This window comes from Lutra lutra, chromosome 12 (assembly GCF_902655055.1).
Source record: "Lutra lutra chromosome 12, mLutLut1.2, whole genome shotgun sequence".
NCBI classification, from domain to species: domain Eukaryota; kingdom Metazoa; phylum Chordata; class Mammalia; order Carnivora; family Mustelidae; genus Lutra; species Lutra lutra.
The window spans coordinates 70,281,297-70,301,862 of record NC_062289.1 but is presented as its reverse complement, the minus strand read 5'-3'; positions in this window follow the sequence as shown (position 1 = coordinate 70,301,862).

Sequence of the window (20,566 nt, the reverse complement as noted above, 5' to 3'; positions counted from 1 at the left end):
CTTCATGTCCTAAGGAAGACATTTTCTCTTAGAGATTTTCATTTTAGTGTATCTTTAAAAAATCTTGTGTTAAGTTGCCTCCATCTTTTTTCTTGGGTTTGGACAACCCAGGAATGGCCCTTTTGTGTCTATGATGTTGCTGTTCACAGCTTTTCTTTATAGGCCTAGTACAATCTTGGGAACAGGGTTGCTGTATGCTGAAGGTCGGACAGTAGCTCTTAGCCTTGCCTATCTTAGGTAGTTATGCTGTGCATTTTTTTAAATTGGTGTACCATGTTTGATTTGTCCCTGATATCTTTGGAGTTTTTCTGAGAAATGGAGCAGTAATACAGCATCAACTTATTAAAATACATTTTAAGACTTAAAAAAAAAGAAGTATAAACATTGTTAAAATCTCCATGCTGCCTAATTCATTGGCACATTCAAGGCTATCCTTATCAAAACACCATTGACATTTTTCAAATAAGTGGAATAAAGAATTCTAAAAAATTGTGGAATCTGAAAAAACCGAAATCGCCAGGAGAAAGTTGAAAAAGAAAACCAAAGCTGGGCATCACAAAGCCTGATTTCAAGCTATATTACAAATCTGTGGTCATCAAGTCAGCATGGTACTGGCACAAAAACAGACACATAGATCAATGGAACAAAATAGAGACCCCAGAAATGGACCCTCAGCTCTATTGACAACCAATCTTTGAACAAGCAGGGAAGAATATTCAGTTGAAAAGGCACTGTCTCTTCAATAAATGGTGCTGGGAAAATTGGACAGCCACACGTAGAAGAATGAGGCTGGACCATTCAATTACACCACATACAAAGATAAACTTAAAATGGAAGAAACACTTTAATGTGAGACACAAATCCATTATAATCCTAGAGAAGGATAGAAGCAGTAACCTCATTGACATTGTCCACAGCAACTTCTTTCAAGATATGTCTCCAAAAAAAGGGAAGCAAAAGCAAAACTGAACTTCATCAAGACTAAAAGCTTTTGGACAGTGAAGGAAACACTCAACTAAACAAAGAGTCAACCCAAGGAATGGGAGAAGGTATTTACAAATGGCATTATAGATGAAGGGCTGGTATCCAGGATCTATAAAGAACTTCTCGGGGCACCTGGGTGGCTCAGTGGGTTAAAGCCTCTGCCTTCAGCTCAGGTCATGGTCTCAAGGTCCTGGGATTGGGCCCCACATCGGGCTCTCTGCTCAGCAGGGAGCCTGCTTTCCCTTCTTTCTCTACCTGCCTCTCTGCCCACTTGTGATCTCTCTCTGTCAAAATAAATAAAATAAAATAAAATAAAATAAAATAAAATAAAATAAAATAAAAAGAACTTCTCAAACTCAACACCCAAAAAAACAAAGAATCAAGTCAAGAAATGGTCAGAAAACGTGAACAGACACTTCTCCAAAAAAGACATACAAATGGCTGACAGACATATGAAAAAAATGTTCAACATCATCAGCCATCAGGGAGATACAAAGCAACACCAAATTGAGATACTACCTTACACCAGCTAGAATGTCAAAAATTAACAAAATAGGAAACAAAAAATGTTAGAGAGGTTGTGGAGAAAAAGGAACCCTCTTACACTGTTCTTGGGAATGCAAGTTGTTACAGCTACTTCTCAAAACTGTATGGAGGTTCCTCAAAAAGTTAAAAATAGAGCTATCCTACAACCCAGCAATTATTCTACTGGGTATTTACCCCAAAGATACAGAAATAGTGAAAAGAAGGGGCACATGCATTCCAAAGTTCATAGCAGCAATATCCACAATAGCCAAACTGGAAGGAGCTGAGATGCCCTTTAACAGATGAATGGATAAAGAAGATGTGGTTCAGGGACGCCTGGGTGGCTCAGTTGGTTAAGCAGCTGCCTTCGGCTCAGGTCATGATCCCAGTGTCCTGGGATCGAGTCCCACGTTGGGCTCCTTGCTCAGCAGGGAGCCTGCTTCTCCCTCTGCCTCTGCCTGCCATTCTGTCTGCCTGTGCTCGCTCTCTCTCCCTCTCTCTCTCTGACAAATAAATAAATAAAATCTTAAAAAAAAAATAAAGAAGATGTGGTTCAAATACATACAGTGGAATATTACTCAGCCATCAGAATGGATGGATACCTACCATTTGCACCAACATGGATAGAACTGTAGGAGATTATCCTAAGTGAAATAAGTCAAGCAGAGAAAGACAATTATCATATGGTTTCACTCATATGAGGAACATAAGTCATAACACATAAGACATTAGGGGGAGTAGGAAAAATGAAGGGGGGGAAATCAGAGGGGAATAGGAACCATGAGAGACTATGGACTTAGGGTAACAATCTGAGGGTTTCAGATGGGAAGGGGGTAGGGGGATGGGGTAGCAGGTGATGGATATTAAGTAGGGCACATGTTGTAATGAGTACTGGATATTATACTCAAATAATGAATCAAGGATCACTACATCAAAAACTAATGTTGTAATGTATGGTGACTAACAGAACATAATAAAATAAATAAATAAGATGCCTCTGTTAATGCAGGGCTCTGCTCATCTCTCTGATGCAGCCTGAGGACAATGCTGACTATTATTGTGCTGTACATCATGGCAGTGGGAGCAGCTACAGTTACTCACAATGTCTCAGATGACCAGGAAGTGAGAAAAAAAACTCTTGGGCCCACAGTCTTGGTCTCCTGTAGGGGAGACTCCTCTGTGGTGAGACCTGTCCTTGAGGAGGGAGGAGTGACCTACACATTATGTTGTTGCCTGAGACAGCACAGGTGTAACAGAAACAAATCTGGATGAGTGACTAGAGCCCAAATGTAGATTCCCCAGGGTCTGGGGAATATTAAGAAGAATAAATTATATAAAAGAAAAAACCTCAGCATTTTTTTTCTTGTGTTTCTTTTACTTCAGAAAGCAGGAATGCCCTATGCATTTCAAGATCCTTCTAGCTGGACTAAGAATCAAATTGACATTGTTGGGTCGGCAGCTTTGGGAATGCAGGAGGAACAATAGAAATGACCGCTGGGGCTGCCATCTTCCAGGCCCCTCCCCACTCTTCCTTAATCCTTGACTCTCCCACCAAAAGGATGTATGTCCAGGTCACGTCTCCATAGGTAACCCGATACCTATGCAGGAAACAGAAGTATCAGGACCCCCACCCCATACCCTCCGATCACCAAATACCCTACCATATATGGATGTGAGTCTTGCCTTGGCCTGATAAAAGACCCCCGCCAACTCCCTCCCAGTGACACTTCCCTGGCTCTGCTTTCCAGAGTCGCAGAACTTCGCCCGAGGGTGCCCACCCCCTTGCGGTGCAACTTTCCTGGCTCCCCTTCTTCTGAGCCCTGAAACTTCGCCAGAGAGTGCCTTTAATAAATCTTGCTTTTTGCCTACCTCGCCTGGTGTCGTGTTTATCTCGCCTATAAAACTTTATAGACATGAGACCAATTAATAGGAGAAAATGAAATTTGATAACATACAAATGAGAATCCACAAGGACATGGCAATTCCAAAGACACTCGGGCAAAATGAGGTATATATGTTTTTTCTGAACTACACAGAGGGAAAAAGGGGTCCACTATTCAAGGCAATGGAATGCGATTCACAGTCAGAGGAAGGTGAGAAAATGTTTGATAGATAAATGTGTGGGGGGCCACCTGGAAAACAATGGAACACAGAGGACACTCACCAAACAGGTCTTACTGTGTACCTCCCTGTCTACACCACTTAGTTCATGTCCTAGTATAGTTGTCTGTGGTGTGAGCTCTCTTCTAAGAGGAGGTACTCTGCCTAAATTCCTTTAGTTAGTTGAGAGGGAGGGAAAGAGCTTTTCTGGAGTCAGGCTGGGTTTCAACTTCTTTTTAACTAACAATAATCTTCATGCTAAAGTGGCCCATCTAGTAGTATTCTGTGCTTGTTCCTCACAGTTATCTCCTCTGATTTTTACCTGAAGTCTAGCACAAAGTTGAGCAGGGAGCTTGTTCCATCTTTTTGAACCAAAATCCTAGTCTGATAATAAGTCAGTTTAGTTAAACTTGTTTTAGGAGGCTGTGATACAGTCGGCCTCTCAAAGTTAGGCCCATTTTGGCCAAGCAATCAAGTAACAGAGAAGGGAGATTTTTATGGAGAGAAAAATAAAACACAGGTTAATGTTTAGAGTTAATTATAAACCTAGTGTCTGAGTCCTGAGTGCTGCCATTGAAAAAACTTCTAGATTTGGTGGTGGAGGCATCTTCAGATGGAGTAAGGCAAGATGAATATCTGATGGATTTTCTCAGCTTGCAGTTTTTACATCTTTGGTGATCTTTTTGAGTGGCCCACAGAGCAACAGTCAGGAAGATTGTCTATATATGATCAGGAATCAGGGGCATATTTGACATCCTGAGCTAAGGAAAGTGATAGGGGCCTTGGGATACAAAAGGGAGAAAGAAGCTCAGCTGGAAGGTGAGAGAAGATGTTTGGAAAACCAGGTTACCCTATTATGAAGATAAATTTCTTACATAAAGAAGCATCTCTGTTAATAGTGTGTTCTTGAAAGAGGCATACATTTCAGGGGGCAGGTAAAGACCTTTATTTGGATTGTCTGAGTTGTGATTGTTTTTAACTCAAGACAATGCTCATTCAAAGACGCCACCCTCTGGCAGCCTGGCCTTGATCTTACATCATCAAGTTGCCTGTGGTTATGGTTTCATTTATTTCTATATTCCTCAAAACGTATCAAGTTTGAAAACATTAAATATATACAGTTGATGGTAAGTCACTTATATCTCAGTGAATATGTCATAAATACCTTAAAAATCTCTTCATTATAACAATTTCTTTCTGTTACATATCCACTATTACCCTCAACGTCCAGTCATTCCCATGAAACGATCACTGTAGCAATTGCCTTCCCATCATCGATGTCTCCTACCGTGTCCCTGAGTATCTTCTAGGAAGCCTGCACGTCTTCAGGAATAGTGTCTGTTTTCATTATTCTGTAGGACATGCTGCCTGCATTCAGACCAGGTAACCAGTCACCCCTTTCGTGGCTCTGATGAAGGAGGGGTCAAGTCATTGCTTTTAGCCCTCTGCATTCCCACCTCCCTGCATTCTCACTCACGCTGTTTAAGGTCATATTTCCACATGTCTTCTTCCTGATACTCTAGGAATTCCTGCAACTGAAAGGACAGTTTACTAATATCAGTTACCTGAAGGCAGAGTAGGGACAGTGGCCCATGGGTGCTTGGGGACTGACAGTTACCAAGCTTTCAGGCCTGTGCCCCTAATATACTATCCGCTAAGAGAGTGCAGTTTGGCCTGTGGGCTACAGGGGGCACTGTCGGTTGCTTCTTAGTGTCTACACAGGCAGTGACCTCTATCTACTGTGTAATACCCTCAAATAATCTCTGGGTTATAGGTGCTTGTGTGTTATGGTGGAGCCTCAAGAGATCTCATTTCTGGGCTGGACAGAGTCTCCTGCTCACAGGTCTGTGGAAGGTGCCAGAAGCTACTTCTTCCCTAGTCCCTCCAGGAGACAAACTCTGAGACTCACCAATCAGCCCCCACTGTCTAAAAGCTGAGTGCATAACTGAGCTGTTGCTCAGGGTGAAGCAGAAATCACCAGTAGGAGGGGGCCAGGGTGGCTCAGTGGCTTAAGTGGCTGCCTTCAGCTAAGGTCATGATACCAGGGTACTGAGATTGAGTCTTGCATCAAGCTTCCTGCTCAGCAGGGAGTCTGCTTCCTGCCTTTGCCTGCAGCTCCTCCTGCTTGCTCTATCTCCATCTCTCTCATTAAAAAAATCACCAATAGGAGAAACAGATGTAGAGACAGATGTAGAGGAACAGCCTCTTCTCCCAGAGGCCACTGAAGCGGGTAAGAGATGCCTGGGGAAGTCCAGATCCTGCTATGGGATGTTGGCAGGTTTGTACCATGGTACATGGTATATGGATGCTTCTTCTTCTTCTGTTTCCCTCTTACTGCACAGGAGGACTCTCCTCAATGATCTGGGGGCAGCTTCAAAGTCTATGTCAGCCCCTTTAGATCAGATCCCAAATAGCTTCAGCTCCACCCCTGCCCCGTCACCTGAGTGTCTGTGTTTGCAGGTTCCTTCTCCCAGCCTGTGCTGACTCAGCCACCCTCCTTCTCTGCATCCCTGGAAGAATCTATCAGACTCTTCTGCACCCTGAGAAGTGACATCATCGTTGCTTAAAATATAAATACAAATACAAATACAAACAGACAAACTGGCACTAGCAGAAGCTAAGGAACCTTCCCTGATATCCCTGTTATCTCCTGAGAGTCAACTCATTGTCAGATAACACAACAGGGATCCATCCAAGTCCCATATTGCTTCCTGGATCCAAAGATGATTCAACTAATTATGGTGTTCTGGCTTCTCTGGATTCGTAAGTACCAGGTGACTATTACTGTCATACATGCCAAGATAGTGCTAATGTTAACACAGTCCTCCAGATCCATAGGACAGGATAAAAATCACCCCCCACCGAGTCCTGGTGACATCACACAGGTAACTTCAGGGATGTCTTCTGTTGTCAGGTATATTCAACAGACCGTTAGTTTTCCTGGAACCAGATGATTTGACAGTGTCATATTCCTTAAGTTAAAATTTCAGACTGATAACCTATTCTCATCATGTTCATGTTTTTGAAGGCAAATTGGCTTGCTCAGAGATAAAAAATTACTCAGCAGAGATGTGAGAGGATAAGAGGTGTTGAATCCAGTTCTGGCTCCAGGGGTGGATCACAGATGCTTTTGGTAAGAGTGCTTCAATCTGTGCTTCAGATTACAAAAATAACATGTAGAAATAAATGTTCTGTAAAGAAACAATAACCATCAACATACAAAATAAAGGTCAGTGCTATTTGGAATGGGCATAATTATGACTTTCTTAAGGAGAAATTTTAGAGAAAGTAAAAGTCCTGTAAATGGAAAACTATAAAACATTGTAAGACAAATTAGAGAAAACTTGAGTAAAAGACTATTTCTCTCTGATGGATCAAAACATTGAATTGGCTGAAGTAACAATTCTTTCTACATTTTTAGTCTGTAGCTGGTGTCAGTAGCTTTCTGACATAAAACAAATAAACATATGAGATAGCTCTCACAGACAGAGGCTGAAAAAATATTTTAAAAATGTTAGAAAACATAATTCAGTTATATATGTATAACAATAAGTGCATACCATGATCAAATGTGGTTTATTATAAGTTTATTATAGGTAGCAAGGGCATTTTAACATTCAAAAATTAATCAGGATAATGAATAAAATTAAAAAGTATAATGTCTTGTATTAACAGATGAAATAAAAATACCCAGTGATCTTATCAATACAGAAAAAAAACATTTAATCCAATCCAAGACCTATGCATGATAATAAAAGAAAATGAATGAATGAAAATGGCAAAAAAATCAGAGAATGAACTATAGAGAACATCATCAACTTAATAAAGGGAAGTGTAAAAGACCGGCAGCTAACACACAGGAAGGTGAAGCACTGAAATTTCCCCTTTAGGGTATGGGCCAAGGCATTTGTATCCAATCTCAATATTGCTGTTTAACATTGGACTGACTGAGTATTACATGCAACTGATAAATTGTTGAACACTACATCTGGAACTAATGGTGTACTATATGTTGGCTAATTGAATTTAAACTTAAAAAAGAAAAACAACAACAATAAAGACAACAACAACAACAACAACAACAACAACATCGGACTGAATGTTCCAGATAGAACCATAAGACAAGAGAAATAATGAAAAGCATAGAGACTAAGAAGAACAAGATACAAGGGTCCTTCTTTTCAAGTGAGAGAATTATATACAGGAAAAATAAGAAGGAAGATGCAAATGTATATATAAATATATAAATTTGAGGATTAATAAGTAATTTCAGAAAGGTCATAGGATAAAAAAATCAATATAGAAATATAATTTAGATGTGTGTATACTAGCAATAATAATGCAAAACTGAATTAAATTACCATGTAAAAACACTCAATGATGAATTATTTAGGTATATATTTAACAAAGATTTTACAGGTCATTAATGCTGGAAACTTGACAATACTGGTAAATAAAACTTGATCTAAAACAATGGAGAGACACGATTTGTTCATGGATTGGAAGACTCATAGTAAAGACATCATTCTTCCCTAATTGTATAAAAGTTTAGACCAATGGGGTTGTGAGGCACAACCTTCCCATGTTCTCAGGGCTGGGCTGTCACTCCCTCAGTCATCTCAGTGACACCTCCAGCCAGCCTGGATCTCTGCTAAATCTTCTGCCCCAACTCAGGACCACAGGATCTGTGACCTCAGGGCCACAGTCCTCTTCTCTACCTCTCCACCACTCATATGTGACTTTTGACAAAAATGTCTGGTTCCAGGTGACTTTTGCTAATAGAAATTAATTATTATACTCATAGGTGGCTAAATGAACAATTGTTCTATCCTTAACATGCTGGACACAGGTGGCTGAGACTACAGACATGAGTGTGACCCCAAATTTCTCCATCCTGGAAATTCTGTCTGTCTTTGCTAATGCTATCACTGAGATGGCTCTGAGGTTCATAGGAAGAGATCCCTCATTATGTTTCAATGGTCCCCACATTCATATTGTGTAACTGTATGTCCAAACCCATAATACAAACTCATGAAGAAAATTACATATTGATGACTCAATCAATGGCATTACAACAGGTTTGTATGCGTCTGCTCAAATGAAAACAGAAGCCATTCTTTTTGTTTTATTTTTCCCATTGATGTTTTTAAACACAATTTCCATCCAAATCCTCCCTGCAATAGGCATGGATCTGTGAAGAGTGTACTAGTAAGTCCACCTTCATCTTCAGAATGACATTATCTTTGAGTGTTATTTAGTGGAATTCTTTTTTCTTTAAGATTTTATTTATTTATTTTACAGAGAGAGAGAGAGAGAGAGATCACAAGCAGGCAAAGAGGCAGTCAGAGAGAGAGGGGGAAGCAGGCTCCCCGCTGAGCAGACAGCCTGATGTCTGTACCAGGACCCTGGTATCATGACCTGAGCCAAAGGCAGAGGTTTAACCTGCTGAGCCACCCAGGTGACCCAAGTGGAATTCTTTTAACAAAAGAACACTTAACCATTCTAAGTTGCCTTAGTGGTGAATAAAACATAAACTATGTTACTGAATCCCTGTCAGAGCAACTACAGCTGTCATTCCTTCTCTCCTAGAACTTCAGACACAATTTAATTTGGTGTTCTGAATTCAGTGCCACACACAGCCTCATATGATAGGGCTCCTGCAGACTTGTGACTGTGTGCTAGGAGGACAGATCCTAGGAGGGAATCATGGACCCAGTGTGTGGAGAACTGTTTTCTAAGCTGATGGAAGTAGTGACAGATGGCAAAGATATTCAGGGTCAAACCCCTTTAGTAATGCACATGACCACTTCTACCCACACCTTGAAATAAGTGTCCTCTCTCCTCAATGCTGGGGGAACCTTACAGGAAGGGAAGCCTGGAATCCAGGGAGAAAGCACAAAAGAAGAAACCTGCAGTGCCCTGCACAGAAGGGAGCATGTATCCATGAGGATCCATCACTACTCTGGACTTGATCCTGATCTAAGGGGAATTTGTGTAAGAATCACCACCTCAGATGTGACCCATGAATAACCAAGGGGGCTGTGGACAGATTCACCATGTGGAGTCTGAGTACAGTATAATGTTTGTCCCAATGTTATGGAAGTCTGCATAAGGAAACATATGGACTGGCCTTAAGGCCAAGGACAGTGGGCAGAGCATTGAGAAAGCAGGATCTGCCTTTGATGGACTCTCATCACCATGCCACACAATGATGTATCTTAGCCTGGGCATCAGGGGTGCTCAGACCCTATTTCTGAGTGGCTTGAAATGATCAAAACCGGGTTCTACCAACTAGCACTGCCTGTGCCCTCTGTTCAGGATTCACAGTTGTGACTTTCCTAACCCTTAGCCCCAAGCAGCCCTTTTTCTTCCTACTTTCCTGACATCTTCAGGCTCAGGAACGTGACCCAAGCCCAGGAGGGGTCAGAGAACTAGGGATCTTATTTGCATCAGTGGGCCCTCCCTGTCTCAGAGGATGAAAAGGAGATGGAAGAGGTTAAGGGAGGTTCTACTCAGCTATGGGGCCACAGAAGGCAGAATCAGTGATGGTCTCTACTATGATTTCCTCCCCTCTCCTCTGACATCCACCTTGTTCACTACACAGGCGACTGGTTGTAGGGAGAAGGGAAGGGGCCCTGGAAGGACATGCAGTCCTGCTTTCTTCTCTTGTTTCTCGTACCCACATCACCCTGTCTGTATCTCTCCCTCTCAGAGCCCTGGTCCCAGTCTGTGCTGATTCATCTGCCCTCCATGTCTCAGACCCTGGACCAAAGAGTCATCTTCTCCTGTACTAGCAGCTGCACCAACATCTGGGAGGGTTATTCTGTTTGCTGGTACCAACAACTCCCAGCAATGGTCCCCAAACAGCTCATCTATGGTACTAGCAATTGACCCTTGGGATTCCTAGTTCCATTCTCTGGGGCTTGAGAATCAATAGTAAAGGATCATTAAAAAACAACACAACATAAAACAAACAAACAAACAAACAAACAAACAAAACAAAACAAAAAAACCCCCAAACACAGGCAATGAAAACAGCAAGAAAGATAAAAGTGAGAATCAATTTTGAAGTTGGAAACTGCTGTTTTGTTTTTGTTTTTGTTTTTCAAAGTAATTATTTTGGCTCCTTATCCATTGGAAAAAATAATTAAATAGAAAAACATGCAGTTTTTTAGGGGTACATGGGTCACGATTGGTTGGGCATCTGATTCTTGATCTCAGTGTCTTGGATCCAATCCCTGCACTGGGCTCCACATTGGACATGGAACCTACTTAAAAACAAACAAACAAATAAATAAACATGCATAATCCTTTCATTAAATGGTTTAGATTTAGCCAATTACATTTGATACTCATTTATGTCTTTAAATAAATACAGACAGTGAGAGATAAAATATATTTCTTTAGTGTCTTAAATATTTTATATCTTTAAACTGGAGACAAATATTATTCCTAAAGGTGAAATATTAGAACTGCTTCCATTTTAATCTGGGATCATATATGATGGTTTTTTGTATAGTTACTGTGAAACATTTAATCTGGAGCTCTCACAAATTAATAATACAGGTTCTGTGAAAGAAAATATTTAAAATAGAGAAATAAATTCACTTTTGGCTTCTAAAATCTGGTATAATCTACTTCAAAGGCAGGAAAATTTAAAAAACTCATTTGAATGAATCTTGGAACACTGGAAAAGGAAAATTAAATTAAAAAAATCATTAGAATAAATACGAAAATTACCAAGTAGGGGCGCCTGGGTGGCTCAGTGGGTTAAAGCCTCTGCCTTTGGCTCAGGTCATGATCCCAGGGTCCTGGGATTGAGCCCCGCATTGGGCTCTCTGCTCAGCGGGGAGCCTGCTTCCCCTCCTCTCTCTCTGCCTGCCTCTCTGCCTACTTGTGATCTCTGTCTGTCATAAATAAATAAAAATCTTAAAAAAAAGAAAATTACCAAGTAAAAGAAACTTGTTTTCTTATATATTTAAAAACAATTCAAAGTGTTTACTATTCTTATCTCAGCATAAAATATGTGTAGATTTCTAATGTTTTTGTAAGAACACAATCTCTAATTCAAGGAAGAGTATATAAGAAAATTTGAATAATTGGTGAAATAGTTTCTTTCATAAATACATTGAGTCAAAATTTCAACAAATGGATAGGTTATTTATGCACTTCTTTTATTTTTTCTTTTTTATGTTTTCCTTTGAAAAGTTGTCGGTAGGGGCGCCTGGGTGGCTTAGTGGGTTAGGGCCCCTGCGTTTGGCTCAGGTCATGATCTCAGGGTCCTAGGATCGAACCCCGCATCGGGCTTTCTGCTCCGCAGGAGCCTGCTTCCTCCTGTCTCTCTGCCTAGTTGTGATTTCTCTCTGTCAAATAAATATAATATTTAAAAAAAAAAAAGAAAAGAAAAGTTGTCGGTAGCTGTAAGCATGGGTGCCATGCTGATCCCTTAGACATTAGAAGGAAAGTGAATACATGACCGACTCCAGTTATTCAGTACTACCTTGGATAACTTGTGACTTCTCTGTGTCTTGGTGAAAGTGTAACAAAATTGGGTGCAAAATATGGGTTGGCTCCCAACAGCTCCCAAACTGAAGCTCCCAGCTGAAGCCAAAATTAGATTTCTGATGATACACAATCCTCAAGGTCTCCTATTAATTCTCTTGTCCTAGATAATGTACTCAGCATCTCTTGTTACTAAATGTAAAATTGCATAATGGAAATATCAGATTAATGAAAAAGGAGCCAAAAGTGCAATAAAGTTCAATAAAAGATACAACAAAAGCACACAATCTGAATGTAGTTTAAAGAAATGTGGACAAAATATAATAAATTACATTACATAACTATATTAAATTATATTAAATATAAATTGACTAAACAGTTCAGTTAAAGACATAGACTGACATATTAGAGCAAATGAGACATGCTTAAAATAAAGACACCAATATGCTGAATTTAAAAGAATCTTTAAAAAAGTATATCATGCAAAAATGAACAATAGAAAGATGTAATTATGTAACAGACGAAAAGACTTAAAGGGAGGAAATTTACCATAAACACAGCAATATATTTCATAGTGATAAAAAATATTTTCAAGGAAAAAACATAAAAACCTAAGTGTAATAACATGATTTTATTAAACAGTATAAAGCATAAATTAACAGAATCATAGAGAGAAATAGTTAATCCACAATCACAGTTGCAGACATTAACGCAATACACTTCTTAGATAAATGAATAAGCAAAAAACAAGAGTATACAAAGGAAAGACAACAGTGCAATTAACCAAATAAAACTTCAAAGAAGCCTGAAAAGTAATTGCTTAAATAATTAAATAAACACATGAACAAAGAAATAAGGGATTTTCTTCTTTATTTCAACAGCATTTTTAAAAAAAGATTTTATTTATTTATGAGAGAGAGAGAGAAAACATGAGAGGAGAGAGGCCAGCCAGAGAAGCAGACTCCCTGCTGAGCAGGGAGGCAGATATGGGACTGGATCCCCAGACTCCAGTGTCATGACCTGAGCTGAAGGCAGTCGCTTAACCAACTGAGCCATCCAGGCGCCCTTCAACAGCATTTTTAGGTTTATCTTCATTCTGTGAGCAAGGCTAGAGTCTAGTATTCCATTATTAGTCCTTTTCTTTTCATTTTATCACCTTTCTTATTTTATCCTTTTATTATTACCCTCTCCAGGACTGATGAACACTATGCAAGGATGCTTTTATCACTTAAATGCGAAGGACTGATGTAGCAACATCCTTTGTTCCTATTCCCATGTATTTCCCACATGTCCCAGCTTTACCAGTAGATTACAAAATCCTTTTAATTCCCCTCACTCTCCTCTTTAACTCTCTCATGACTACATGACAATGAATAACCAAAAAATTCACTTGGTCAGACCTACAACAGAAAAAGCAGAAACACAGAGATGGACAGTATGGTATGACAATGAAAGCACATAGGCAGAAGTCTGAGGAACATGGACTTGGACACTTTGTCTCATTATCATCCCAGACAGAACCTCTAGATTCACATCTGTCATGCAGTCTTTCCCAGGGATCCCTTAGGTCCTGTTCTAAACTGAGTTTGACCACTGAGAGCAGACATGGAATGATCTGCACACAGTGTTCCAGACTTATGAGGAATCATGATGCAGTCCCCCTCCCCTCCCTTTGGGCCTTTCACTCTCAGAACACTTATTACACCTAACTGCACATCTACAAACCTTCCTCATCCTCTCCAATTCCATTCTACTATCCAGTTCTCAGCAACCATATATTGTGATACTATATCACATTGATCAGAAATCCCTTGATGCCAGTGTCTGCATAACCTGGGGACCACGTCCATGATAGGTCAAAGTAGAATCAGTGACACAGAGTCCAGCTGAGTCTGACTAAGTGTGGTTGACTCACAGAGAGGTCCTTCATTCCATTCTATTTACTTAACTGGTACTTGGTGCCACACTGGGACTAGGGTCTCAGGATACAGCCTGGACAAGACAGGGATTGTCCCTGTCCTCAGGGAGCTGATACTGAATGCAGAAGAGATAACAATTGACTAAAAGCATCAATACAAATAAAGTGTTACCATGCAGTGAGGAGAGGTAAGCATGATAGAGTGGGTATAGGAGCCACTAGAAGATTTGGTAAGAAGACACAAAATATGATTCAAGCTTATGAAGAAATGTCCACATGATCAGTGAACATCAATGAGGAGGAGGGAAGTGGGAAGCCAGTGGGATTGGCTGTGACTTCTGGATGATAATGTGCAGACCCAGCAAGTTTGGGGAGGGAGAAGGTAGTGAAGAATGGGATATGACCTCAAGGCTGTCCTTCAGAACTAGATAGAATGTGACTGACCTTTTGGGGAGAATCTTCATGGACAAGGGTATGGAAATGAGGCCCCAAGCTCATCTTCATGATGGAAGCAGCAACAGCCTCTCTGACTAGCTCAGTGTTGGCACAGGGATATGTCCTCTCACAATGATAACTGGGGAATCTTGCGGGGCTCACTTATTCTTCTTTGATAGTTCTCTGAGTTGTCCTTTCTCATGACCCACCTATCCCCAGGCTGAATTCCATATAGAGACAAAAAGACACAGCATTATGACATATCATATTCACACAACAAGCTCTATAAAATGAGAGAATTTTGTCCTCCTGATCCCACTGATCAGGAAACCCGGCCTTCAGGAAAACTGGAAGAGACCACCCACAGCATCTCTGACTTCAGCGTTTTATCAGAAAGAGAATTGTCTGATTTATTTATGAAACACAAGGCTCATCTGTGGAGTTGGAGCTAGAGTCAACCACAGTCTGACCATACGGCTGTGAAATGTGGGTCCAGATATGAAAGGTCAGAAGGCCATGAACATCATTCAGCCTTTCACAAATTCTGCCCTCTACCCTCTTCACTAGTTCATGCTGGGTCTTCTACTTGGACACTGAAAGCTGGGCAGGGAACAGACTAGATGATTGCTGTCTCCCTACATTACATTACTTATTCCCAGACATTTCTAATGTCTTATAAACTTAAAACACCCTATGATATGATCCTCTCTTCCTTCTGTACATGACTCTCTCATGATGAGTCACATTCTGCTCCCATTCTCAGTACGTGCTACTCCAGGTCACCTCAGGGTCATGGGTGAGAGTTTCCACTTCACAGGTTGCTGGTCACGGGAGGCGCTCTCACACTGACCTATTTCTGTGTCCTGGGAATGGGATCAGAGTTAGCCTGACTCAGAAAGCAAATGCATGACTCTCCTAAAAATACAGAATGAACAATATGAATATCTTATTCAATCCTATATGAGTGGAAAGATGAATAATATGGTGAAGCTTGATTAAAGAGCAGATCAAACTCAAAGTACATATATACAGTTTATAGGAAAATGAGCTTTGAAAAAAATATTTTCATGTGTTGAAGATACACTGCTGAACTGTTAACAAGTAATAAAGAAATAACAAAAGAAGTAACCTGTTTCTTGTACATAAAGGAATATCATTCATGTGGGTAGGTCAATGCTCTAGACTTGATCCTTATCTAAGAGTTATCTGTGTGGAGACATTCTCATCCTGAACCATGAACAGCCAGAGTAGGCATGGAAAGACTCTTCCAGAAGAGTCTGGGTAGAGAATAGTCTCCTCTAATGTGATGGAAAGTGACATAAGCGACACCTGACTTGGTCCTAAGGGACAGTGAACAGAGCAATTGTTTGAAGGGCTCTGGTCACCAGGTTACACAATGGTGTATCTGAGTCTGGACACCAGGGGGTGTACAGGGCACATCTCTGTGGGTTAAGCAGTCAGAGCTGGGACCTGCCATCTGGCTCTGCTCTGCCAACAGTTCAGGACTCAGATCTGTGACCTCCCCTTCCCCTGGCCCCACAAAACTCCTCCCTTGCCAGCCCCTAGGCATTCTCACCAACCACAGGGGACCTGACCCATATCCAGGGAGGGGTCAGAGAGCTGGGAGTCTCATTTACATGAACTGGTCCTACCACACTAATAGGATGAAAAGGGGAAGAATGTGATTAAGGGAGGCTTTGCTCACTGTGAGGCAGAATCAGTGATAACCTCCAACAAAGCCTGGTGCCCTCTCTTTATCACCCTCCTACTCACTGCACAGGTGACTGGATGCAGGGCAGGGGGAGTAAACTTGGAAGGACATGAGGGTCCTACTTCCTCCACTTCTCTTTGAAACTCAGTGTCACCCTCTCTGTGTCTCTCCCACTTACAGGCTCCTGGGCCCAGTCTGTGCTGACTCAGCCACCCCCCCTCCATATCTGGTCCAGTTCACCATCTCCTGCAGTGGAAGCAGCTCCAACATTGACAGTAATTATGTGATCTAGTACCAACAGTTCCCAGACACAGCTCCCAAACTCATAATCTATTATGATAATAGCAGATTCACAGGTGTCCCCGTTCCATTCTCTGGCTCCAAGTCTGGCAGCTCAGGCAACCTGACCAACTATTGGCTCCAGGCCAAGGATGAGGCTGACTCTTTTAACATGGGACAACAGTCTTGATAATCACACAGTACCTCAGGCCCGTGGAGAAGTGAGGAAAAAAATAACACAATGGTGATGGGATTTTCTTGTGCAGACCCTATCAGAAGAGTCTCTTGTTTCTCAATGCTCATCCCCTTGTACTGGGGGTCCTCTTACCCTGGGTTGTGTTATTCATCACCATCTTCCTCTCTTCATAACCACTTTACAGACTCTCTACAACATCACCTAAACCCAAGGAATCTTTGAGTCATGCCCTTGGTTCTCCTGTTTTCTGTGATTCCCTTTTCCCTGTGACCCAGCAGCCTCCATCTATCTTCCATGACCCAGCAGCAGGCTCTAGCCTCCCTCCCTTCACGGGTGAAGGTGGGGAAGAGAGACTCCCTTAGAGATCCCCCTTCATGTTTCTTCTTCAGGTGTAGCTCCATGAGGCAGGGATGTGGCCTATTGTCTCAGCCTGGTTTTCCATGGCCAACAACCACACAAAGTAGCAGACATGGGCCCAATAAATAGTTGCTATTGCAGACATGCCCTTTACCAATAAAGCAACATGGCCATGGGCCAGGATGGGGCCTGATTAAGATTAGAGTTGGCTGACAGCAACTTTCTCTGCCCTAAGCCAGAAGGCTGGGGGGTAACCACCAGGGAGAAAGCCCCCATGTGAAGAGGGGATATGGGCAGCCTTACCCTATGTGTGACAGTCAAGAAAGCCAAGTAAATCTCTGTTTACTATGGTGGGAAGAAAACAGAAAACACAATTTATAGTTAAACCATTTGCATCTTCAAAGAGAAAGCAGACAGAGAAAACTCAGTATCCAAATATATTTGTAAGAACCAATTTCACCTAATAATGAACAACAATGCCTGTTTAATGATTTTCTTTCAAAAATTGTCTTAATAAGGATTATAAACAAAGAGATATTTCAAAAGATAAATGCTTGTAAATACAAAATTCAAGTTAAGTAGAGATTTTCTTTCAGTTAAATTCATGAATTTTTTTTGCTTAACTAATGACCCTAGATTTTCACTAATCAATTGAAGTACATTGGTGCATTTAAAATCTCAAAATAACACAACTACATTGTACCACACTCACACATGGAGCTGAGCATACTGATAGTCAGGTTGTTCTTTTTCACCTAAACAACTCACCAAACTAAACGAATTCATCGAGAGTCTAATAAGTATAATTCCAGAATTCTCCTTTTTAAATTATTATTATTATTATTTTTTAATTTTAAGTAATCTCTACAGCCAATATGGGACTTGGGCCCACAATGCCAAGATCATGAATCACATACTCCATCAACTGGGTCAACCAGGTAGCCCCAGACTGGGTGTTTGAAACAACAGAAAATTTTTCTCTCACAGTTCTGGAGGCCAGACATCTGAAATGAGGGGCAGATTCCTTCTGAATGCTGTGGGGAATGGGGCTGTTCCAGGTTTCTCTCCTTGACTTGTGTGACCATTTTTGTGTTCATGTTGTTCTCCCTCTATACACTATCTCTCTGTGTTAAAATTTTCCTGATTTTACAAAAGACTTTATTTTTATATTCTAATTATATAAAAAAAGTCTGCTAGTTTTATTTTAGTAAATGAGACCATGTTTTTGTTTTTGATTTCTTTTTCTTCCTTTTTTTCTTCTGTAATGAAGTCTTTTTTTTCCCCCCAAATCATGATAGATAGTGGCTATATGTTCAGAAACAAGCATACATCGATCTCATTTTTAATCAGCCTCATTCTTAAGTATGGACTACATTTTCCTCAAACCAACTCTGTGGTATGTGGATCCTCACAGCCACCACATCTCAGTCTCCTGGGAAAAGACCAGCTCAGAGGATTCAAAGTTTTAAGTACAATGCTTCAAAAACATAATTTGCCCCAGCTGCCTGTAGACCAGTGTTTTCTTCTTGCAGAAGCCATTCCTAGGAGTGAGTCACAGTGTTAAAAACTATGCAGATAATTATAGTGCTCAAGTATAAGGAGAAATTGATATACTAAGAAGATTCACTCGGGGCGCCTGGGTGGCTCAGTGGGTTAAGCCGCTGCCTTCGGCTCAGGTCATGATCTCAGGGTCCTGGGATCGAGTCCCACATCGGGCTCTCTGCTCAGCAAGAAGCCTGCTTCCCTCTCTCTCTCTCTCTGCCTGCCTCTCCGTCTACTTGTGATCTCTCTCTGTCAAATAAATAAATAAAATCTTAAAAAAAAAAAAAAGAAGATTCACTCAATCCAACCCAATAAGGATGCTTACTTGGACTCTTCCTATACCTTCTCAATGCCAGAGAGAGGCAACCTCTCCTCTCAGTGCTGTGGAAGGTCCACAGGAAAGAGGAGCCATGGTCATCTTGGGGTCACATGAGAGGAAAGAATGTGGCATCCTGAAGAGAAGGGGCTATGTGTCCATGGGGATCCTTCAATGCTTTGGACATGACAGTAATCAAAGAGGAGTTTGTATAGAGACACCACTTCAGAGCTGTGGACAGACTCACACTGAAGACACTGAGTAGAGCATATGGTCTCTCCTAAGGTTAAAGGAGGCCATGTAAAGGGACACTTGTCTTCCCTCTAATGCAAGGAATAGTGAACAGAGAGCAGCTGGGAGGCAGGTGGTGTCTCTGATGGGCTCTGTTTACCATTTCACACAATGGCATATCTGGGATAAGACTCAAAGCTATGCTCAGAATCCATTTCTTCTTCTTTTTTTATGCAGAAGACTTTTTAAATTTCATTTCATTTCTTTTCAGTGTCCCAGAATTCATTGTTTATGCACCACACCCAGTGCTCAATGTAATACGTGTCCTCCATGATACCTATCACCAGGCTCACCCAATACCCTATCCCTTCCTCTCCAAAATCCTGAGTTTGTTTCTCAGAGTCCACTGTCTCTCATGGTTTGTCTTCCCCTCTTATTTCCCCCAAATCACTTCTCCTCTCCATCTCCCAATGTCCTCCATGTTATTCCTTATGCTCCACAAGTGAGTGAAACCATATGATAACTGACTCTTTTGCTTGACTTATTTCACTAATCATAATCTCTTCCATCCATGTTGATGACAAAAAAAAATCCTTTCTGATGGAAGCATAATACTCCATTGTATATATGGGCCATATCTTTATCCATCCATCCATTGAAGGGCATCTTGGTTCTTTCCAGTTTGGTGACTGTGACCATTACTGCTATGAGCATTGGGGTACAGATGACCCTTCTTTTCACCACATCTGTATCTTTGGGGTAAATACCCAGTAGTGCAATTGCAGGGTCATAGGGAAGCTCTATTTTTAATTTCTAAAGGAATCTCCACACTATTTTCCAAAGTGGCTGCACCAACTTGCATTCCCACCAATAATGTAAGAGGGTTCCTCTTTCTCCACATCCTCTCCAAAACCTGTTGTTTACAGTCTCGTTAATTTTGGCCATTCTAATTGGAGTAAGGTGGTATCTCAATGTGGTTTTGATTTGAAACTCCCTGATGGCTAGTGATGATGAACATTTTTCATGTGTCTGTTAGCCACTTTTATGTCTTCACTGGAGAAGTGTCTGCTCATGTCCTCTGCCCATTTTTTAAATATGATTATCAGTTTTTTGGGTGTTGAGTTAGAGAAGTTCTTTATAGATCTTAGATATCAGCCCTTTCTCTGTACTGTCATTGGCTAATACTTCTCCCATTCCATGGGTTGCCTCTTTGTTTTGTTGACTGTTTCCTTTGCTCTGTAGAAGCTTTTGGTCTTGATGAAGTCCCCAAAGTTCATTTTTGCTTTTGTTTCCTTTGCCTTTGGAGACATATCTTGAAAGAAGTCGCTGTGGCTGATGTTGAAGAGGTTACTGGCTATGTACTTCTCTAGGATTTTGATATATTCCTGCCTCACATTGAGGTCTTTTATCCATTTTGAGTTTATCTTTGTGTATGGTGTAAGAGAATGGTCAAGTTTCATTCTTCTGCAT